The 25609-nt window shown below is 33.6% G+C and overlaps 1 non-coding gene across 1 annotated transcript; it reads right to left on the reverse strand.

Moving 5' to 3' along the window:
- Window positions 1-23343: 23343 nt before the first annotated feature.
- LOC139894722 (small nucleolar RNA R71) lies at window positions 23344-23450 on the reverse strand. The gene has a single exon (XR_011775208.1). It is a non-coding gene; the product is annotated as a small nucleolar RNA R71 (small nucleolar RNA).
- Between the last annotated feature and the right edge of the window lie 2159 nt (window positions 23451-25609).

Genomic DNA, 25609 nt, shown 5'->3' on the forward strand with positions numbered 1-25609 from the left:
CCGAAAGCAGAGTAACCGGAATGAATCGATCAATTAGCCATCATCTATTCTGAATGAATTGGAGATGGGTTCGTAGTCGACTTAATCAATGGAAACGCGAAGAAGGCGATCATTTCCACTAACCAAATTCACCTCTTGACAATGAACCTAAAACGTTTACCGGCGAACCTGTTCGAGACACCATTTTCTCTCTCATTTCCAAAGTATCTCATCACGATCATATACTATCTCAGATTCTAAACCTCATTCATCCGCTCGTCCGAACCGACAATCATCCCGGTGTAATAGAAGAAGTTAACGAACTTCGCGCATAAGTTGTAGTCTTGGAAAATATGGTGCAAAACGTACCAGCTTCATCCAAATCACCGGCACCAACAGTACCACCAACAACCCAAATTTCAATATCACATGCCTCAACATCTCAATCTATACCTCGAGTATAATCATCATTCTACATGACATTCTACATCAGTTATCTTCGTTCGACATGGTGATTATGTAATCTCTAATGTTTTAGAGATTATTTATTCTAGTTCCAACTGAAAACTAAATGAGTTTAATATCATGTTAACTCATTAAATTCATGATTACATCTGAAGAAAATATATATGTATATATGTTTTCATAAAGATTGTAATTAAAAATTCTTTTGTACAAACTGTTAATAATAAAAATATTTTAACGGGTAGGTAATACCCGAGGAATATTTAAATTTCACATTAATAAGTTACACTGTATATTCTTCGAATCTGATTCAACAGTTATTCACTATCCTATTTACAACCACCGGGATACTTATCCGTTCACCAAAGAATAACTATTTTTATTCAAATTCAATTTCATATTTGAATTTTGACCTATCAGAATCCAACAAGTGGCATAATGAAGAAATAATGGACACAATAAAAATTGATTAGAAACAGACTAATTAACAATATTAAATTTTATTAAGAAACCACGCTAACAAAATCCTAGCTAACTGTTCCTAGCTAACTGTTAATTCCGTATTACATTTTATTTATCGCAATTTATTTATCGCAATTTATTTATCGCAATTTATTTTATCGCAAATTATATTCTCGCAATTTTATTTATTGTCATTTAATTTCTGTTATTTACTTTACGCACTTTATTTATCGTCATTTAATTTCTGTTATTTATTTTACGCACTTTAAATATCGGGACACGTATACAAGGTTTTGACATATCATATCGACACATCTATATATATTATTTGGAATCACCATAGACACTCTATATGCAGTAATGATCGAGTTCTCTATACAGGGTTGAGGTTGATTCTATAATAATATATATACTTTGAGTTGTGATCGAGTCTGAGACATGTACACGGGTCACGATACGTATTAATTAATTCAAATATTATATATTAAACTATATATGAATGATTGCACTGTCAACTGTGGACTATCGACTGTGGACTAATAACATTGGACAATTAAAATGAATTAAAATATTGAATATAACATATGAAACTAAACAATTCTTCAAGTTTGCCACTTGATTTCGTCTTAAACCTCATTTGTATCTTCACGATTACATTCTGCGTTCAAACCTTTCATGATTCTTGAAAACACCTCAATCGATAGGATGAATCAACCGCACTTTATCTACGGAAGGAAAGATTTATGCATATAGTTATGCACCTGAGAAACTCTCGGCAATTGTGTAAAAGTTCAACACGTAGCCGCGTCAGATCCTTTGGCATTTATTAACAAAAACAACTTTGCGATCCCTTTTCAAAATTAGCCAATTTTGTCACAGCTCCAACAAGTCAACTTCGACTTTTCGTACGAAACAACCTTATTATAACGTTTATATATACGCGTGCTCTTTTATTGTTACCAGGTAACCTTTCATATTCCATCATATTACCATCAGCGTTTAATCATCTAAAAACACAATTCTCCTGAAACCACCTCGGATTAATAACCGATGATTCAGATATCATAGCATTAAATGCAGAGGAAACAGAAAAATGGTAGATGGTCTAAACGGACAAAAGTTTGATGATAAAGAAAGGAGTGTTAGGAACGCTCGATAGAAAATTGGGTATTGAAAAACAGATTGAGTTACCCATGAAGGAGACCAAGGACAAATACAAGGACCAAATCCTATATTCAAAGGATTCAGGTAATTCTGGATCCGTTGAAATCTTTAGAGAATATCTTGCTCCGAAGTCATGTTAAAATCTTTCGGAAAATCTTTCTCCATCAACCGTCGAACTTAGAAATTCCAAAATATCATCATCAATATCTTTGATATTTCTGAGGATATTTTCATAAATATTCTCGTCCGAAATTATATACCTCTTCGTGCTTCCTGTGTATCAATATATTGGAAACATTCAATAGAAAATATAGTACCGAAAAGCAGATTATGCGAAACTATGAAGAAAGCCGTGGATAAATCACAAAGAATAAGTTTGACTTCAAAGAATCCAAATAATTCAATGTCTGCTAAAGTCTATAGTGAATAACTTGCTCCTTACTCTAAACCCTTGCAGACAATAGTTTCTATCATCCTATGATCTTAGATATTCTGAGATATTATCGTACCTTTCATTATAAATATCCTCCATATTTCTGGAGATATTTTTATAACTATTCTTATCTGAAATCATTAATCTTTTCGTGCTATCAGTATTACATCATATAGAAACTGTTAGTTTCTATATTCTGTAAATTTTCAAGCTTAAAATATGAATGTTATTGTAGTAATGATGGGAACTAATGCATGAGTTAGTATAATATAATGACACTTGATCAACGTGATTATATTACAGTAAGTCATGCTGAGTTTCTAAATGAAACGTGATGATTCACAGATCATAACGTCATCATGTGCCATGTTACATAACTCTTTCATCCTACTTAACTCCGTAACAAATCAAGAAAATGTATTCTTGATGGTTCTATCTTCCGTGATGTTGATAAATTTGAAAATCAAATCGTGCTATCACGTTCCTTCATGCTTAGAACATTATAATCATTCGAAACTCTATATCTATAAATTCTGGACCATTATTCGCTTGACTTGAAGTCGGGAAGAGAAAACAAAAGCATAGAGCTTTGAAATATAAGGGAGAATATAAAGCCCAATAACAATACGGAGATTACAAACCGTGGATATTAATACGAATAGCAATATAAAGACACGGTATAATTAAGAATAGTATCACCCCAAGGTAATAGTAAAAGAAAACAGATTTTTCTGGTGGAAGATTGAAAAGAAGAATGACAGAAATGATAATTAGGAAAATATCAAGGATTAGAACTAGATTAGGCATTTTCAATCTTTTGGGTGTATGAACTAATAAAGAAAGTATAGGAATGATGGGAATAATGGAACGGAAGAGTTGAATTTATAGTGGAAATATCAGACAGAGTAATCGAGGCAGATCACCGTATTTAATTATAGAGATCTTAAATCCCTTACTCGCCGAAGAATCAAATCTTTTAGATTTCGAAGATTTTTTTTAAATCCCTTGAATTCCGGAATTCAACCAAGACAACGTCAAAAGTTAAGACGCATCTTATTTTCTAAAATCCACCGTGACTACGCCAGAAGTTAAGTCTCTATCTCAATCTTTTGTGACAATTTCACTCGTACGCTTCACATAATTGAATTGTTTTATCTATATTAGTCAATAATGATAAAACTCTATTTATCAACTCATATTCGTCATGAAAACATTTTTATTGTTAGCCATGACCACCTCACTCAAATTTCGGGACGAAATTTCTTTAACGGGTAGGTACTGTGACGACCCGGAAATTTTCGACCAAATTTAAACTTAATCTTTATATAGTTTCGACACGATAAGCAAAGTCTATTAAACCGAGTCTCAAAAGTTTGGAACTGTTTCATGATATCATTTAACCTGTGACTACTTCCGACGATTCACGAACAACTATTTGTAAATAGATATATGTGAATATATACATATATTAATAATAATTGAAATTATAATTTGATATATTATATGTTATTGATATTAAAAGTTATTTATGTAAACTAAAATAAAAATATGATATCAATATAATTATTATTATTTAAAATATATCTATATTTATATATATATAAATAAAGTATAGTAAATATATATTTTGTGATTTCGAATCTATTTAGTAAACGACAGTAACACTCAATTGTCATTTGATTGGTATTAAGCAAGTTAAAAAAAAGAAATTATGTGATTTTAAAATAAACGGTGATCCGAAAATGAGTAATATAAATTTTAGGCTTCTTAAAAATGTATTTAAGAATAATATGTTGAATTTTAAGACTTTTTATTTTTGTTTGGGGGTTGGGAGTGATTAATTAATGTAATTTTTATTTAATAGTTAATGCTCGAAATTTGTACCATAATGACCAAAATAAATAAATATAGTTAATTTAAAATTTTGGGATTTTTTTTTGAAGACTTTTATCCGCCACTGATTAACAACAGGGTACAATATAACACTGCATGGGAAAACTGTCGGTAGAAGGTGCCAATTGAATGGCTGCTTAACTGTTTCCTTTTCAATCAAACGATTCCTTGATTGCTCCTTTTAACTAATATATGATTATAATTATTATATTATTATTATTAATTAATATTAATATCATATTACATTTATATATAGAGACAGTTGGCAGGGAACTATCTATCTATCTCATCTGATTTTTTTTCTATTTTTGATTAACTAACACATAACACAACACCTCATCTCCACTTAGCCACCATGATTCCACCTTCGACTAACCACCCCGGTTAACTACCACCTCCGATCGTCTTCAACTTCGCCACCACTTTGAGCCATCATCACAACCATTAACCTCCACACCATCGCCAATACTTTATCATGTAAACCCACCACTTTTAGTCACCCACACCCTACAATCCCTTTCACCATCTCATCACCATGAACTTCGAACACCACTACCATCCTTCTTCTTTCTTTGTTTTCTTTCCTACGTGAACCAGACAACAATCATGACCACTTTCTGTCTCCTTTCTATTTTGATCCAAGACCTTCATCACCATCCTAGCTCCACCACCAAAGAACGACCGTAATCACCAAACCACCATTTACGAACCACCGTTGGCTTGTACTTATTATTATTATTTTTTCTTTCTTGTTCAATACCAAACAAAACCCACCACCTTCCATCACCTTTGAAACACCATCATCCACCATTACACAACCATCGTGAACACCACACTTCACCATCGAACTCCTCTAGTTCTGTTTTCCTATCGTGATTACACCACCACCATCAAGTGCAACCACTATTTTAGCTATAAAAAGTTTCTATTTTCTGTTTTAGTCAAGCCAAGAACCACCGTCAAAAACCCATGTAACCCGATAACCCATCAACCAACTAATCTGTTTCTGATTCATCACGCAAACACAACCCTGCTGCGATATGTTTCTGTTCCCATTTTCTTTCAAATAAACCCTTATTAAACTACCGTTATCCTACTTCGTTGCAGTCCCTTTTTCGCGAAAAAAAAAAGAAAAGAAAAGGAACGAATAATATGTTGAAGAAGATGTTGAGTTGTAAAAATTAAAGTGATGTGTTGGTTGTTCTGCATTACCAGACTAACCCCACCATGTTTTATTACCATTAAATGATTAATGAGTCAAGTAGTTAATGGGTTTTAGGAAATGGATTAAAAAAAAACTGATTCGTATTATGTCATTTAGATGTTGGGCCGTTAAGGATGTTAGTTGGGTCGTTGCTTCTTTTCTTCTCTTGGGCCGAAATATGGTTAAGATTTGCTGTTGGGCCAAAACAGATCGTATACGGGTTATATATTTATGAGATGGGTGTATATCAGAAAAGCTGAAGTGGTGCAATGGTTGAGAGGGCTGTTGGGGTTTCGAGAGGTCGCGGGTTCAAGTCTCGTATGGGACATTTTTTTTAGAAAAGCTTTTCATGTGGGTATACCTTTCTTTTCATTTTTATTATATTTATTATTATTATCATCATCATTATTATTATTATTATTATTATTATTATTATTATTATTATTATTATTATTATTATTATTATTATTATTATTATTATTATTATTAGAATAGAATTAGAATTAGAATTATTATTTTCAATATAAGTACCAATATTAGTATTATTATTATTATCATAAAAAGATACAAATTTTTATTTACTATTATTTTACAAAAAGTTATATAATAATATATTTAAAACATATCGCATAACAACATTAATTTTTTTTATAATAAATACTGATTATGTATCCAAAGTATACAAAATAAAAATAGTTAAATAAGTCATTAATAAAACACATAAATTATTAAAATAACAATTAATAATAATGTGTATATTTGTTCGATTACAATTATATGTGTTAATATATGTATATACTTAATATAGGTTCGTGAATCCGAGGCCAACCCTACAATTGTTCAATGTCGTCATATGTATTTTTACTACAAAATACAGTATGTGAGTTTCATTTGCTCCCTTTTACTCTTTACATTTTTGGGCTGAGAATACATGCAAATGCTTTATTAACTGTTTTACAATATTTATATATGTGAGTTTCATTTGCTCCCTTTTACTCTTTACATTTTTGGGCTGAGAATACATGCAAATGCTTTATTAACTGTTTTACAATATTTATATATGTGAGTTTCATTAATCCCTTTTTAAATGCTTTCGCAATATATATTTTTGGGACTGAGAATACATGCGCTATTTTTATAACTGTTTTACGAAATAGACACAAGTAATCGAAATTACGTTCTATGGTTGAATGATCGAAACTGAATATGCCCCTTTTTATTAAGTCTGGTAATCTAAGAATTAGGGAACAGACACCCTAATTGACGCGAACTCTAAAGATAGATCTATCGGGCCCAACAAGCCCCATCCAAAGTACCGGATGCTTTAGTACTTCGAAATTTATATCATGTCCGAAGGAGGATCCTGGAATGATGGGGATATTTTTATATGCATATTGTGAATGTCGGTTACCAGGTGTTCAATCCATATGAATGATATTTTTGTCTCTATGCATGGGACGTATGATTATGAGAAATGGAAGTATGAAATCTTGTGGTCTATTAAAATTATGAAATGATTCTTTATGATAAAATAATGAACTCACCAACCTTTTGGTTGACACTTTAAAGCATGTTTATTCTCAGGTACGAAAGAAATCTTCCGCTGTGCATTTGACCATTTTAAAGATATATTACTTGGAGTCATTCATGACATATTTCAAAAGATGTTGCATTCGAGTCGTTGAGTTTATCAAGATCATTATTAAGTCAATTATAGTTGGATATATTATGAAATGGTATGCATGTCTGTCAACTTTAGATGTAATGAAAGATTGACTTTTCAAAACGAATGCAATGTTTGTAAAATGTATCATATAGAGGTCAAGTACCTCGCGATGTAATCAACTGTTGTGAATCGTTTATAATCGATATGGACTTCGTCCGGATGGATTAGGACGGGTCATCACAACGACTTCCTTCAAATACAGTCGTGCTAACTTCTCCATCTTGTCATCTTCTCTTATTGGCAGGAAGTGTGCTGATTTGGTGAGACGATCAACTATTACCCAAATAGTATCAAAACCACTTGCAGTCCTTGGCAATTTAGTGATGAAATCCATGGTAATGTTTTCCCATTTCCATTCTGGGATTTCGGGTTGTTGAAGTAGACCTGATGGTTTCTGATGCTCAGCTTTGACCTTAGAACACGTCAAACATTCTCCTACGTATTTAGCAACATCGGCTTTCATACCTGGCCACCAAAAATATTTCTTGAGATCCTTGTACATCTTCCCCGTTCCAGGATGTATTGAGTATCTGGTTTTATGAGCTTCTCTAAGTACCATTTATCTCATATCTCCAAATTTTGGTACCCAAATCCTTTCAGCCCTATACCGGATTCCGTCTTCCCGAATATGAAGATGCTTCTCCGATCCTTTGGGTATTTCATCCTTTAAATTTCCCATTTTTAAAACTCCTTGTTGCGCCTCCTTTATTTAAGTAGTAAGGTTATTATGAATCATTATATTCATAGATTTTACTCGAATGGGTTCTCTGTCCTTCCTGCTCAAGGCATCGGCTACCACATTTGCCTTCCCCGGGTGGTAACGAATCTCAAAGTCGTAATCATTCAATAATTCAATCCACCTACGCTGCCTCATATTCAGTTGTTTCTGATTAAATATGTGTTGAAGACTTTTGTGGTCGGTATATATAATACTTTTAACCCCATATAAGTAGTGCCTCCAAGTCTTTAATGCAAAAACAACTGCGCCTAATTCCAAATCATGCGTCGTATAATTTTGTTCGTGAATCTTCAATTGTCTAGACGCATAAGCAATCACCTTCGTTCGTTGCATTAATACACAACCGAGACCTTGCTTTGGTGTGTCACAATAAATCACAAAATCATCATTCCCTTCAGGCAATGACAATATAGGTGCCGTAGTTAGCTTTTTCTTCAATAATTGAAACGCTTTCTCTTGTTCATCATTCCATTAAAATTTCTTCCCTTTATGCGTTAATGCAGTCAAGGGTTTTGCTATTCTGGAAAAGTCTTGGATGAACCTTCTGTAGTAACCAGCTAGTCCTAAAAACTGGCGTATGTGTTTCGGAGTTTTCGGGGTTTCCCACTTTTCAACAGTTTCTATCTTTGCCGGATCCACCTTAATACCTTCTTTGTTCACTATGTGACCGAGGAATTGAACTTCTTCCAACCAAAATGCACACTTTGAAAACTTAGCGTACAATTCTTCCTTCCTCAATACTTCTAACACCTTTCTCAAATGTTCACCGTGTTCTTGGTCATTCTTTGAGTAAATAAGTATGTCATCAATGAAAACAATGACAAACTTGTCAAGGTATGGTCCACACACTCGGTTCATAAGGTCCATGAACACAGCTGGTGCATTAGTTAAACCAAATGGCATGACCATAAACTCGTAATGACCGTAACGTGTTCTAAAAGCAGTCTTTGGAATATCATCTTCTTTCACCCGCATTTGATGATACCCGGAATGTAAGTCAATCTTTGAATAAACAGACGAGCCTTGTAGTTGATCAAATAAGTCGTCTATTCTCGGTAGTGGGTAGCGATTCTTGATGGTAAGTTTGTTCAACTCTCGGTAGTCGATACACAACCTGAATGTACCATCTTTCTTCTTGACAAACGAAACAGGAGCTCCCCACGGTGATGTGCTTGGTCGAATGAAACCACGCTCTAAAAGTTCTTGTAATTGGCTTTGCAGTTCTTTCATCTCGCTGGGTGCGAGTCTGTAAGGAGCACGAGCTATTGGTGCAGCTCCTGGTACAAGATCTATTTGAAATTCAACGGATCGATGTGGGGGTAATCCCGGTAATTCTTTCGGAAATACATCGGGAAATTCTTTTGCAATGGGAACATCATTGATGCTCTTTTCTTCAGTTTGTACTTTCTCGACGTGTGCTAGAACAGCATAGCAACCTTTTCTTATTAGTTTTTGTGCCTTCAAATTACTAATAAGATGTAGCTTTGTGTTGCCTTTTCTCCGTACACCATTAAGGGTTTTCCTTTTTCTCGTATAATGCGAATTGCATTTTTGTAACAAACGATCTCTGCTTTCACTTCTTTCAACCAGTCCATACCGATTATCACATCAAAACTCCCTAACTCTACTGGTATCAAATCAATCTTAAATGTTTCGCTAACCAGTTTAATTTCTCGATTCCGACATATATTATCTGCTGAAATTAATTTACCATTTGCTAATTCGAGTAAAAATTTACTATCCAAAGGCGTCAATGGACAACTTAATTTAGCACAAAAATCTCTACTCATATAGCTTCTATCCGCACCCGAATCAAATAAAACGTAAGCAGATTTATTGTCAATAAGAAACGTATCCGTAACAAGCTCCGGGTCTTCCTGTGCCTCTGCCGCATTAATATTGAAAACTCTTCCACGGCTTGTCCATTCGTGTTCTCCTGGTTCGGGCAATTTCTAATAATGTGGCCCGGTTTTCCACATTTATAACAAACTACATTGGCATAACTTGCTCCGACACTACTTGCTCCGCCATTACTCATTCCGACACCATTTGTTCCTTTCGTTCTGTTAACCCCTGGTCCGTAGACCTCACACTTTGCCGCGCTATGACCATTTCTTTTACACTTGTTACAAAATTTGGTGCAGAACCCCGAGTGATACTTTTCACACCTTTGGCATAGCTGCTTCTGATTGTTGTTGTTGTTGCGGTTATTATTGTTGTTGGGATGATTGTTGTAGCTGTTGTTGTTGTTGTTGTTGTTGTTGTTGTTGTTGTTGGGCCGTTTGTTGTAGTTGCGATTGATGTTGCAATTGTTGGGATAATTGTTGCTATTATTGTTGTAATTGCTGTTGTTGTTGTATTGGTGATTCTTATCACCGTTTTCCTCCCACTTTCTTTTGACTTGCTTCACATTGGCCTCTTCAGCAGTCTGTTCTTTAATTCTTTCTTCAATCTGGTTCACTAGTTTGTGAGCCATTCTACATGCCTGTTGTATGGAGGCGGGCTCGTGTGAACTTATATCTTCTTGGATTCTTTCCGGTAATCCTTTCACAAACGCGTCGATCTTCTCTTCCTCATCTTCGAATGCTCCCGGACACAATAGGCACAATTCTGTGAATCGTCTTTCGTACGTGGTAATATCAAATCCTTGGGTTCGTAACCCTCTAAGTTCTGTCTTGAGCTTATTGACCTCGGTTCTGGGACGGTACTTCTCGTTCATCAAGTGCTTGAATGCTGACCACGGTAGTGCGTACGCATCGTCTTGTCCCACTTGCTCTAGATAGGTATTCCACCATGTTAACGCAGAACCTGTAAAGGTATGCATAGCGTACTTCACTTTGTCCTCTTAAGTACACTTACTTATGGCAAACACCGATTCGACCTTTTCGGTCCACCGTTTCAATCCGATCGGTCCTTCGGTTCCATCAAATTCCAAAGGTTTGCAGGCAGTGAATTCTTTGTAGGTGCATCCTACACGATTTCCTGTACTGCTAGATCCAAGGTTATTGTTGGTATGTAGCGCAGCCTGTACTGCGGCTATGTTTGAAGCTAGAAAAGTACGGAATTCCTCTTCATTCATATTCACGGTGTGTCGAGTAGTCGGTGCCATTTCCTTCAAATAGTCAAATGGAACAAGTTAATCATACAGAATATTAAGAGTAGTTAATAGTATTTCGTAGCATAATATGAACTCATTTATAAAAGCTTTTTCTTCATATTAGCGTTTTATAAGTTTAAATTCGGGTAGTACCTACCCGTTAAGTTCATACTTAGTAGCTAATATACAATTCAACTACTACAATTCTATATGAAAAACTGATTATAATAATATTTCGCGTTCAAACTTTTACACAATATTTTACAAACTTACAATACCGCTTATTTTACATATAGCATGAAATATAGCACACAATAAATTTGATACAAGATGGTTGTGAAGATAATTCTAGCTAGTACACAAGTCGTTCAGCAAAGGCAATAAAGACACGTAATTCATACGTCCAGAAACAAGTCATGCATTCTGGTTTTACTAGGATTACTTCCCATCCTTGGTCTTGTGGAACATAACCGTTATGGCCGTTGATAAGACAGCGTGTTGTAACGTCGTCAAAGGGACGAGAGTTACGTAACAATCTAAAAACCTCATTTCTTACCCCAATTACCGACTCCGTCACTTGTGGGAACGTTTTGTTTAATAGTTGTAGCCCGATGTTCTTGTTCTCACTTTGGTGAGAAGCGAACATTACTAATCCGTAAGCATAACATGCTTCTTTATGTTGCATGTTAGCCGCTTTTTCTAAATCACGAAGTCCAATATTCGGATATATTGAGTCAAAATAATTTCTTAACCCATTGCGTAAAATAGCATTTGGGTTCCCCGCAATATATGCGTCAAAGTAAACACATCGTAACTTATGGATTTCCCAATGTGATATCCCCCATCTTTCGAACGAAAGCCTTTTATAAACCAAGGCATTCTTGGAACGTTCTTCGAATGTCTTACAAACTGATCTCGCCTTAAATAGTTATGCCGAAGAATTCTGACCGACTCTAGACAAGATTTCATCAATCATGTCTCCGGGTAGGTCTCTTAAAATATTGGGTTGTCTATCCATTTTGTGTTTTTATACTGTAAAATAGACAAGAGTTAGATTCATAAAAAAATACTTATTAATACAAGCAATTTTTACATATATCATAAAGCATAAGCACACTATATTACTTATATTACACCACACGAATACAACTATCTTATTCCGACTCGCTTATTTCTTCTTCTTCGGTTTTGGTTCGTTTTGCCAAGTTTCTAGGGATATATGATGTTCCCCTAAGACGAGCCGTCGTTATCCACATTGGTTTAGAAAAACCTGGTGGTTTAGAGGTTCCCGGGTCATTGTTACAACTTAAGGACTTCGGGGGTTGACGATACATATAAAGTTCATCGGGGTTGGAATTAGATTTCTCTATTTTTATGCCCTTTCCCTTATTATTTTCTTTTGCCTTTTTAAATTCAGTTGGGGTAATTTCTATAACATCATCGGAATTCTCGTCGGAATCCGATTCATCGGAGAATTGGTAATCCTCCCAATATTTTGCTTCCTTGGCGGAAACACCATTGACCATAATTAACCTTGGTCGGTTGGTTGAGGATTTTCTTTTACTTAACCATTTTATTATTTCCCCCACCGGTTCTATTTCTTCATCCGGTTCCGATTCTTCTTCTGGTTCCGATTCTTCTTCCGGTTCCGACTCTTCTTCCGGTTCCTCTTCGGGAACTTGTGAATCAGTCCACGAATCATTCCAATTTACATTTGACTCTTCATTATTATTAGGTGAGTCAATGGGACTTGTTCTAGAGGTAGACATCTATCACATAATATCAAACGCGTTAAGAGATTAATATATCACATAATATTCACATGTTAAAAAATATATAATTTTCAACAAAATTTGTTAAGCAATCATTTTTCAAGTAAACACGGTCGAAGTCCAGACTCACTAATGCATCCTAACAAACTAGATAAGTCACACTAATGCAAAATTCTGGTTCTCTAAGACCAACGCTCGGATACCAACTGAAATGTCCCGTTCTTATTGATTAAAAACGTTCCATATTAATTGATTTCGTTGCAAGGTTTTGACCTCTATATGAGACGTTTTTCAAAGACTGCATTCATTTTAAAACAAACCATAACCTTTATTTCATCAATAAAGGTTTAAAAAGCTTTACGTAGATTATCAAATAATGATAATCTAAAATATCCTGTTTACACACGACCATTACATAATGGTTTACAATACAAATATGTTACAACAAAATAAGTTTCTTGAATGCAGTTTTTACACAATATCATACAAGCATGGACTCCAAATCTCGTCCTTATTTAAGTATGCGACAGCGGAAGCTCTTAATAATCACCTGAGAATAAACATGCTTAAAACGTCAACAAAAATGTTGGTGAGTTATAGGTTTAACCTATATATATCAAATCGTAACAATAGACCACAAGATTTCATATTTCAATACACATCCCATACATAGAGATAAAAATCATTCATATGGTGAACACCTGGTAACCGACATTAACAAGATGAATACATAAGAATATCCCCATCATTCCGGGACACCCTTCGGATATGATATAAATTTCGAAGTACTAAAGCATCCGGTACTTTGGATGGGGTTTGTTAGGCCCAATAGATCTATCTTTAGGATTCGCGTCAATTAGGGTGTCTGTTCCCTAATTCTTAGATTACCAGACTTAATAAAAAAGGGGCATATTCGATTTCGATAATTCAACCATAGAATGTAGTTTCACGTACTTGTGTCTATTTTGTAAATCATTTATAAAACCTGCATGTATTCTCATCCCAAAAATATTAGATTTTAAAAGTGGGACTATAACTCACTTTCACAGATTTTTACTTCGTCGGGAAGTAAGACTTGGCCACTGGTTGATTCACGAACTTATAACAATATATACATATATATCAAAGTATGTTCAAAATATATTTACAACACTTTTAATATATTTTGATGTTTTAAGTTTATTAAGTCAGCTGTCCTCGTTAGTAACCTACAACTAGTTGTCCACAGTTAGATGTACAGAAATAAATCGATAAATATTATCTTGAATCAATCCACGACCCAGTGTATACGTATCTCAGTATTGATCACAACTCAAACTATATATATTTTGGAATCAACCTCAACCCTGTATAGCTAACTCCAACATTCACATATAGAGTGTCTATGGTTGTTCCGAAATATATATAGATGTGTCGACATGATAGGTCGAAACATTGTATACGTGTCTATGGTATCTCAAGATTACATAATATACAATACAAGTTGATTAAGTTATGGTTGGAATAGATTTGTTACCAATTTTCACGTAGCTAAAATGAGAAAAATTATCCAATCTTGTTTTACCCATAACTTCTTCATTTTAAATCCGTTTTGAGTGAATCAAATTGCTATGGTTTCATATTGAACTATATTTTATGAATCTAAACAGAAAAAGTATAGGTTTATAGTCGGAAAAATAAGTTACAAGTAGTTTTTGTAAAGGTAGTCATTTCAGTCGAAAGAACGACGTCTAGATGACCATTTTAGAAAACATACTTCCACTTTGAGTTTAACCATAATTTTTGGATATAGTTTCATGTTCATAATAAAAATAATTTTCACAGAATAACAACTTTTAAATCAAAGTTTATCATAGTTTTTAATTAACTAACCCAAAACAGCCCGCGGTGTTACTACGACGGCGTAAATCCGGTTTTACGGTGTTTTTCGTGTTTCCAGGTTTTAAATCATTAAGTTAGCATATCATATAGATATAGAACACGTGTTTAGTTGATTTTAAAAGTCAAGTTAGAAGGATTAACTTTTGTTTGCGAACAAGTTTAGAATTAACTAAACTATGTTCTAGTGATTACAAGTTTAAACCTTCGAATAAGATAGCTTTATATGTATGAATCGAATGATGTTATGAAAATCATTACTACCTTAAGTTCCTTGGATAAACCTACTGGAAAAGAGAAAAATGGATCTAGCTTCAACGGATCCTTGGATGGCTCGAAGTTCTTGAAGCAGAATCATGACACGAAAACAAGTTCAAGTAAGATCATCACTTGAAATAAGATTGTTATAGTTATAGAAATTGAACCAAAGTTTGAATATGATTATTACCTTGTATTAGAATGATAACCTACTGTAAGAAACAAAGATTTCTTGAGGTTGGATGATCACCTTACAAGATTGGAAGTGAGCTAGCAAACTTGAAAGTATTCTTGATTTTATGTAACTAGAACTTGTAGAATATATGAAGAACACTTAGAACTTGAAGATAGAACTTGAGAGAGATCAATTAGATGAAGAAAATTGAAGAATGAAAGTGTTTGTAGGTGTTTTTGGTCGTTGGTGTATGGATTAGATATAAAGGATATGTAATTTTGTTTTCATGTAAATAAGTCATGAATGATTACTCATATTTTTGTAATTTTATGAGATATTTCATGCTAGTTGCCAAATGATGGTTCCCACATGTGTTAGGTGACTCACATGGGCTGCTAAGAGCTGATCATTGGAGTGTATATACCAATAGTACATACATCTAAAAGCTGTGTATTGTACGAGTACGAATACGGGTGCATACGAGTAGAATTGTTGATGAAACTGAACGAGGATGTACTTGTAAGCATTTTTGTTAAGTAGAAGTATTTTGATAAGTTTATTGAAATCTTTCAAAAGTGTATAAATACATATTAAAACACTACATGTATATACATTTTAACTGAGTCGTTAAGTCATCGTTAGTCGTTACATGTAAGTGTTGTTTTGAAACCTTTAGGTTAACGATCTTGTTAATTGTTGTTAACCCAATGTTTATAATATCAAATGAGATTTTAAATTATTATATTATCATGATATTATCATGTATGAATATCTCTTAATATGATATATATACATTAAATGTCTGTACAACGATAATCGTTACATATATGTCTCGTTTAAAAATCATTAAGTTAGTAGTCTTGTTTTTACATATGTAGTTCATTGTTAATATACTTAATGATATGTTTACTTATCATAGTATCATGTTAACTATATATATATCCATATATATGTCATCATATAATTTTTACAAGTTTTAACGTTCGTGAATCACCTGTCAACTTGGGTGGTCAATTGTCTATATGAAACATATTTCAATTAATCAAGTCTTAACAAGTTTGATTGCTTAACATGTTGGAAACATTTAATCATGTAAATATCAATCTCAATTAATATATATAAACATGGAAAAGGTCGGGTCACTACACATGGAGTCTTTCGATTTATCCGACGTATTGTATAACTATTGTCTTAACTAATCAAGATTACATGATATTGTCTCGGACTTAACCAAGACTAGTATATTACAAGGAAATAGTCATGACATGTTTAAATACATGTATAATACAGGAAAAGTTAGCTAGGATATGGTTAGTATAGATTTTGTAAAAACAATCCCGTAGTCATTTTAGCCATTTTTAACCAATATTGTTTTGGCCATATCTTCTTCGTTACAAATTGGTTTTGAGTGAATCAAATTGCTATGGTTTTGTAATAAACTCTACTTTATAAATTTAAACATAAAAAGTGGTGGTTTATAGTCAGAGTTACAGGTTACAAGTCTATTTATAAAGAGTAGTCATATCTGTTGAAAGAACGACACCTTGATGACCATTTTGAAAAATATGTTACTACTTTGAGTTTAACCACCATTTTTAGATATGTTATCATGTTCATATGAAATATTATTTTATCAGAAAACCAACTTTAAATTCAAAGTTTAAGATAGTTTTTCATTATCCAACCCGAAACAACCCCCGGTTTATTACGACGACGTATGTCCAGTTTTACGGTGTTCTTCATGTTTTCAAGTTTTAAATTCTTATGTTAGCATATCATATAGATATAGTACATATGTGAAGTTTTTTTTAAAGTCAAGTTAGAAGAATTAAGTTTGTTTGCGAACAAGTTTAGAATTAACTAAACTATGTTCTAGTGATTACAAGTTATTTTCTTCGAATAAGATAGTTATATAAGTAAGAATCGAACGAGGTTATGAACGTTGTTACTACCTCAAGTATAGTAGGTAAACCTATTGGAAAAGACAAGAAATAATCTTGAGCTTCAAAGGATCTTTGATGGCTTGGAAGTTCTTGAAGTAGAATCATGACATGAAAACAAGTTTAAGTAAGATTACCACTTGATTTAAGATAGTTATGTTTATAGAATTTAATCAAAGCTTAAACATAATTATTACATTGATTTAGAATGAATACCTACTGAGATGAATGAATATTTCTTGATGTTGGAAGATTATTTGAAATGGATTTGAAAGATTGAAAGTAATCTAGCAAATTTGAAAGGATTTTTGAAGTGTTCTTGAAGTGTTCTTCCTATGATGATTATAGCTTGATTATTGAAGTAGTTTTTAATGAAGATGATGATTAGTTTACTGGAAATTTCGTTCTTGAGGGGGTGTGTGTGTTTTGAGAGATAATTAGAAAGAAATTGGAAATGAAATGAAGTGAATGATGAGTGGTGAGTGGTGAGTGGGGTTAAAAGGAGTTCTGGTTTTGTTTTCTTGCTCATAAGTCATGCTAGTTGTCTAATGGTTGGTTCCACATGTTTGTTGACTCATCAAGGGCTGCTAAGAGCTGATCATTAAGTGTATATACCAATAGTATATACATCTAGAAGCTGGGTATTATACGGATGAAAATACCGTATGAATACGAGTAGAATTCTTGATGAAAATGAAAAAGAATACGATTACAACTATCTTTGTCAAGTATAAGTATTTTGATATATGTCTTTAAGTCTTTCAAAAGTGTATTAATACTTCTTAATACATTACATATATATACATTTTAATTAAGTCGTTATTTCGTCGTTAATCGTTACATGTATATATTGTTTCGAAACCCTTAAGTTAGTAGTCTCGTTTTATGTATATAGTTCATGGTTAATACACTTAATGATATACTTAATTATCATTTTATAATGTTAAACATAGTGTATTAATATATCTTAATACGATACATATGGATTTATTTTAATTAAGACGTTATTACGTCGATAATCTTATATATATATATCGTTTCGAATTCCTTAATTAAGTAGTCTCATTTTATGTATTTAACCCATTGTTAATATACTTATTGAGATTCTTACATATCATAATACCATGGTAAATATATATATGTCCATATATATATATATATATATATATATATATATATATATATATATATATATATATATATCATGTCGTTTTTACAAGTTTTAACGTTCGTGAATCGTCGGACAAACTAGGTGGTCAAACATTTATGTAAAATCCGTTTCAATTAATCAAGTCTTAACAAGTTTGATTGCTTAACATGTTGGAAACATTTATATATGTAAATATCATTCTGAAATATATATAATCATGGAAAAATACGGGTTGTTACAGTACCTACCCGTTAAATAAATTTCGTCCCGAAATTTTAAGTAGTTGTAGGCGTTGACGCATCAACTGGGAATAAGTGTGGGTATTTTTGCTTCATCTAATCTTCATGCTCCCATGTGAACTCGGGTCCTCTACGAGCATTCCATCGAACTTTAACGATTGATATTTTGCTTTGCTTGAGTCCTTTAATCTCACGATCCATAATTTCGATGGGTTCTTCAACGAACTGTAGTTTTTCGTCAATCTTAATCTCGTCTAAAGGAATAGTGAGATCTTCTGTAGCTAAGCATTTCTTCAAATTCGAGACGTGGAAGGTGTTATGTACGCTGGCGAGTTATTGAGGTAGTTCAAGTCGATAAGCTACTGGCCCAACACTATCAATAATCTTGAATGGTCCAATGTATCTCGGGTTTAGCTTCCCTCGTTTGCCAAAGCGAATGATACCTTTCCAAGGTGATACCTTAAGCATGACCATATCACCAACCTCAAATTCTAAAGGTTTTCTTCTGACATCGGCGTAGCTCTTTTGTAGACTCCTTGCTGTTTTCAACCGTTGTTGAATCTGGATGATTTTCTCGGTAGTTTCCTGGATAATCTCCGGACCCGTAATTTGTTTATCTCCCACCTCGCTCCAACAAATCAGAGACCTGCACTTCCTACCATAAAGTGCTTTGAACGGTGCCGCATCAATACTCGAGTGATAACTGTTGTTATAGGAAAATTCTGCTAATGGTATATGTCGATCCCAACCATTTCCAAAATCAATAACATATGCTCTTAGCAAGTCTTCAAGTGTCTGTATCATCCTTTCACTTTGCCCATCAGTTTGTGGGTGATAGGCAGTACTCATGTCTAGACGAGTTCCTAATGATTGATGTAACGTCTGCTAAAATCTTGAAACAAATCTGCCATCCCTATCAGAGATAATAGAAATTGGTATTCCATGTCTGGAGATGACTTCCTTCAAGTATAGTCGTGACAATTTCTCTATTTTATCTTCTTCCTTCATTGGTAGAAAGTGTGCTGACTTGGTAAGACGATCGACTATTACCCAAATAGTATCATAACCACTTGCAGTCCTTGGCAATTTAGTAATGAAATCCATGGTAATGTTTTTCAATTTCCATTCCGGAATTTCAGGTTGTTGAAGTAGACCTGATGGTTTCTGATGCTCAGCTTTGAATTTAGAACAAGTCAAACATTCTCCTACGTATGTAGCAATATTGGCTTTCATACCCGGCCACCAAAAATGTTTCTTGAGATTTTGGTACATTTTCCCCGCTCCGGGATGTATTGAGTATCTGATTTTATGTGCTTCCCTAAGTACCATTTCTCTCGAATCCCCAAAATTTGGTACCCAAATTCTCTCAGCCAAATACCGGGTTCCGTCCTCCTGAATAGTAAGCTGTTTATCCAATCATTTGGGTATTTCTTTTTCAAAACTACCTTCTTTCAAAACTCCCTGTTGCGCCTCTTTTATTCGAGTAGTAAGGTTAGTATGAATAATTATATTTGATAATGCTAAAAATGAACATATATTTCATAGCATTATCCTTCCAGAAAGACAAGCTTTTAGTTGCAATTGTTCTATTTACAAGTGATTATCGTTTAAATAATAAAAAGGTGAAGACAAAAGGCATAATTGACGATTTGAAGATTCAAATGACCAAAAAGCTCAAATGTACAAGATACAATTCAAGTGGTTCAATTTATTGATGATTGACATCTAAAAATGACAAAAGTACAAGCCACGAAACGCAAAGTACAAGATATCTAAGCATACGCAAAGGCGTTCGAAAATCAGGAAGCGAAACATGAACCAACTATCAACGTACAACTCAACGAAGCAAAAATTACAAGACAACTATGCACGAGAATATAATATAATATTTAAATAATTACTTAAATATTATATTATATATTATGTCGGCAGCCCACGTTCCAAATTAATCAATGAGCTGGAAAAAGGACCTCCGCGATCACGGAGCTCCAAGGCTAAATCCTATCGCGATCGCGGAGCTGTCAAATATCAAAATGCCTATAAAAGCCATCGAGTTCTGCCGAATCCATTACACCAGGATTGAATTAATTCAATCTTTCTTCTTCCTCTCTATATATATTTATATTTATATTATAATTTTAATTTAAGTTAATTTTAATAATAAGGTTATTGTAACAAATGTTTTAAGGTTTTGTAAGTCGAAACTCTGTCCGTGTAACGCTACGCGATTTTTAATCATTGTAAGTTATGTTCAACCTTTTTAAATTAATGTCTCGTAACTAAGTTATTATTATGCTTATTTGAGCCGAAGTAATCGTGATGTTAGACTAAATATTAAGACCGGGTTATTAGATTTTGGACCATAATTAATGTTTGGACAAAGACCGACACTTGTGGACATTGGACTATGGACTATTATTAGATGGGGGGTATTGTCTAATTGAGTGACAACTCATTGGAGTCTGTCGAACCTATCTTCAAATTAATTAACCCAATAATTAATAATGATTATGGTTGTCCTATTTTGTGACGTTCTTACGGAGTCTATTATAATCATTTAATTAATTATTCGGGTTGGGTAATTGATTATTCAAACTGATCAAGTAGATAAATTAATATTCATATCTAATTAAAACAGGGGTGGATTACATACAGTGATAACTGGTGTAATTATTGACAGAAGTGATAACTGCGTCACAGTTTAAATCCTTAATTAGTTGGACTATTTGACTTCGGGTATAAGGGTAATTTGACGAGGACACTCGCACTTTATATTTTTGACCGATGGACTATTATGGACAAAAACCAGATAGACGTATCAAATAATCCAGGACAAATAACAATTAACCCAGGGTAATAATATATAATCAAAACGTCAAACATCATGATTACGGAAGTTTAAATAAGCATAATCCTTTTATTTCATATTTCATCGTACCTTTATTTATTGTCATTTTATCACAATTTATTTTATTGTCATTTATCTTTACGCAAAAACTAAAAATTGACAAACCGGTCGTTAAACGGTAAAAACCCCCCTTTTATAATAATAATACTTATTATATATTTATATATATTTTATACAAATATAGTTTATAAAATATAGTACGCTTTATATTGGTATCCCTGTGGAACGAACCGGACTTACTAAAAACTACACTACTCTACGATTAGGTACACTGCCTATAAGTGTGTAGCAAGGTTTAGGTATATCCCATTTGTAATAAATAAATAAAACTTGTGTAAATTGTAGCGTAATTAATAGTATTTAATATATACTTTTTATACCACTCGCTTTGCACATCAAATTTTTGGCGCCGCTGCCGGGGTTCGAACCCGGGTCACCCGCGTGACATCCGGGAATACTTACCACTATACTAACATAATATAAAAATAATATTTTTATAAAATTGTATTTTTATAACTTAGTTTTATTTTTATATTTTGTTTTTTATCGCTTATTCGTAATTTTTAATAATTGTCGTTCGTAATTAATTTTAAGTTAGTTTTGCCATAGTTATTTTTATATTTCTAGATTTCTAAAGTTTTGCCGTAAAATCCCTTAAGTGCTTTTTCCTTAGAATTAAGATTTAGGTGCTTTAGAATTTTGCGACGCCACTTTAATTTTATAGATTTTAGTGCCTTTTTAAGTATTTGCCGTTTTCCTTTTAGATTTGCATTTAAGTTTTAATACCCTTTAGGCGCAACTTTTTAGATTTAGTTTTTTAAGTTTTGACGTTTTTCTTTCTTATTTTTAATTTTCGACGTTTTTCGACGCGCTTTGTCTTTTTCATTTCTACGCTCTAGTTTTTAGGACTTAGAATTTTCTTTATTTTCTTTAAATTTAGACGGAAAATTATTGTAAGAAATTAAATTGATAGACATCCAAAATTTTCTGGTTCATAGTAATAGTTGAATTTGTTAGTGACGAGTTGTGGACTTCCGAGTTAAAGGGTCCTGGCTACCTGCTGCATCTTTTGGCTATTCGAAACGTGGGCAAAATCAGAAAAGTCTATTAATTTGATAACTTATATAATTTTTATCTTTTTAACTAATAGGATATTCAGTGAATGCACCGAGCAAAACGTTCACCACCATACGTTCACCACCTGTAACTCGATCAAGACATCTTGCCAATATTGCCGCCATTGATTTCTCTTTAGAATCATCATCTAGTCGAACAAGTATTCCAATTCAAATTTTCGATAATCCATTTTTTGAACACGACTTCACAATTGAGGACCCGGAGGATATTCAGGGACAATTCCAAGATCCTGAACCACTAAACATTCCTCCCGAACCACAATTTGTTTATCCAGAGGTTGTCGAAGAAGGAACCATTAAATCAGAATCTTCTAGTGATTCAAGATTCAACAAATTCAAATATGGAAGATCTAGAACCTCAAACTATGGAAGACCGAATGAGAGCCACACGTACGGGCCAAGGTCATGCCATTAATCAACCAGATATTAATACACCAAATTTTGAAATCAAACGACAAATCCTACACATGGTTACTAATGAATGCCAATTCGGTGGTACAGCAAAAAAAGATCCAAACGAACATCTTCGAACCTTTAATAGAATTTGTAATTTATTTAAAATCCGAGAAATTGAAGATGAAATGATCTATCTTATGTTGTTCCCTTGGACTTTAATTGGGGAAGCTAAAGATTGGTTAGAATCATTACCCGAAGGAGCGATTGATACATGGGATGTCTTAGTGGAGAAATTTCTTCAAAGATTCTTTCCGGCATCTAAAGCCGTGAGACTTCAAGGAGAAATTACCACATTCGCACAAAAGCCAAATGAAACGTTATTTGAGGCATGGACAAGATTCAGAAAGATGTTGAGAGGATGTCCTCAACACGGTTTAGACACTTTTCAAATAGTTCAAATATTCTATAAAGGGGTCAACGTCGCTACAAGAAAAGACATCGACACAGCCGCTGGTGGTTCCATTATGAAGAAAACCGCTACTGAAGCTCACAAGATTATTGATAAAACAGCCTCCCACTTGCATGAGTGGCACCAAGAGAAAGATATCTTACATTCATCTAAAGCGGCTAGAGCCGATTCTAGCCATGACTTTGATTTCGTTTCCGCAAAAATAGATGCTTTCAAAAGACGAATGGAAAAGATGACTAAAGATATTCACGCAATACAAATCAGTTGTGAGCAATGCGGTGGACCACACTTAACGAAGGATTGTAATGTCGAGCAAACGATGGAACAACGTGAGAATGTTTCCTACATAAACGAAAGGCAGGGAAATAATTATCAACCGCCAAGGCAAAACCTCAATCGAACTCAAAACATTCTTTACTATCCAAATGGACCCAACAATAACTCGAATAATCAAAACAACACTTTCAATCAACAAAGGCCAGGCTTATATAAACCACCACAACAAACCGAAGAGAAAAAGTCAAATCTAAAAGAAATGGTATTAAAGCTAGTTGAATCTCAAAAAAAATTTATTACATCTCAAACCCAAATGATTGAGAGGTTTGATCAGTCATTTAAAATTCAACAAGCTTCCATTTTAAATCTAGAAAAACAAGTAGGTACTCTAGCGGGCTTAATGAGTGAAATGAAACAAGGAAAGCTACCAAGTAATACTGAAGTAAATCCTCGAAATGAGAATGTTAACATGGTTTCAACGAATTCTGAAAAACCAGAAATAAAAAAGGAGAAGATTTCAGATATGAGTGACGATGAAGAAATCACACCACCACCAGGTTTTGAAAAACCAATGTATGCACCATACAGACCACCCATTCAGTTTCCAATAAAAGTTGAATATGAGCAAGAAATAGGTAATAAAGTTTGTGTTGGTGATACCTCGAAAAGGAAGAGGAAGAATAAACAAGAACAAGAAACTAAAGCCGTAAAAATAGAACCATTGAATACAGTTCCACCGGAATTTCCACCCAAGTCGGGTGATCTGGGAGAATTTATTGTTCCTTGTTTACTTAGTGATTGTGTCATGTATAATGCACTAGCAGATTTAGGTGCAAGTGTGAGTATTATGCCTCTTTCATTATATAAGAAATTAGGTATAGGTGGGTTAAGTCCAACAAAAATGAGTGTTCGATTCTTTGACCAAACCATTAGACACCCAGTTGGAATTGCTGACAACCTACCCATTCAAGTAGGTAATTTAACCTTTGTAGTCGAATTTGTTGTCATAGACATAGAAGAGGACTCAAACTTTCCTCTACTTTTAGGTCGACCATTCTTAGCGTCCACCAAGGCGTTAATTGATGTAAGAGAAGGTAGAATGACAGTTAATGATGGTGAAAAATCGATCACCTTTGTGAGTCGAAAATCTAAATCTCCACCAACCAAAACCGTTGAACCAATAACTCCAACGGTAATTCTTAACAATGATAAAATGCCTAAGTATGGGGAAGATGAAGTAACACCTGACGATGACCAGATAACAAAGAACCCCATTATTGATACGAAATTAGATGACCTCGTTATTAACAGTTCAATGAAAAAGCTTTATAAACGAGTTCACGATGCTAGGATTAAGGGGAACTTTAAGTTATGTAATCGATTAGTATCCAATCTGTCATCAAAAGAAAAAGAGAAATTAGTTGATTTTGTGAAAATTACAAAAGAAACTGACCAATGGCTTAAAGCAAAAATCACAGATATGCAAGTTGATAATGGTCCGATGGAAGTTGACAATGAAGTTAATCACAATTTCGACACCACAGCTAACTAAGTGTGGGGAGATTCAAATAAGAACAATGCTTATGCTATCTAAAGTTAGATATTCTGTTTTCGTGTAGTTTCCGAAAATGGAATCCGATTGGTCTTTTCTACTAGCAGACCCTAAAGAACTAGTCCTCTCCCCCCATTCTAAATTTTTTGTTTTTAGGCTTTACAAGATGAAGCATGCATTTGATATCAGCCATGGTCTAATAAGCTTCAAAAGGTAAGTTTTTATTTATTTTATGCTTTTAACCTTTTGTTTTTAAACGCTAAAGTGTCGCTATAAAGCATTAAATTAATATTCATTA

Source organism: Rutidosis leptorrhynchoides, chromosome 2 (genome assembly GCF_046630445.1).
Source record: "Rutidosis leptorrhynchoides isolate AG116_Rl617_1_P2 chromosome 2, CSIRO_AGI_Rlap_v1, whole genome shotgun sequence".
Lineage (NCBI taxonomy): Eukaryota > Viridiplantae > Streptophyta > Magnoliopsida > Asterales > Asteraceae > Rutidosis > Rutidosis leptorrhynchoides.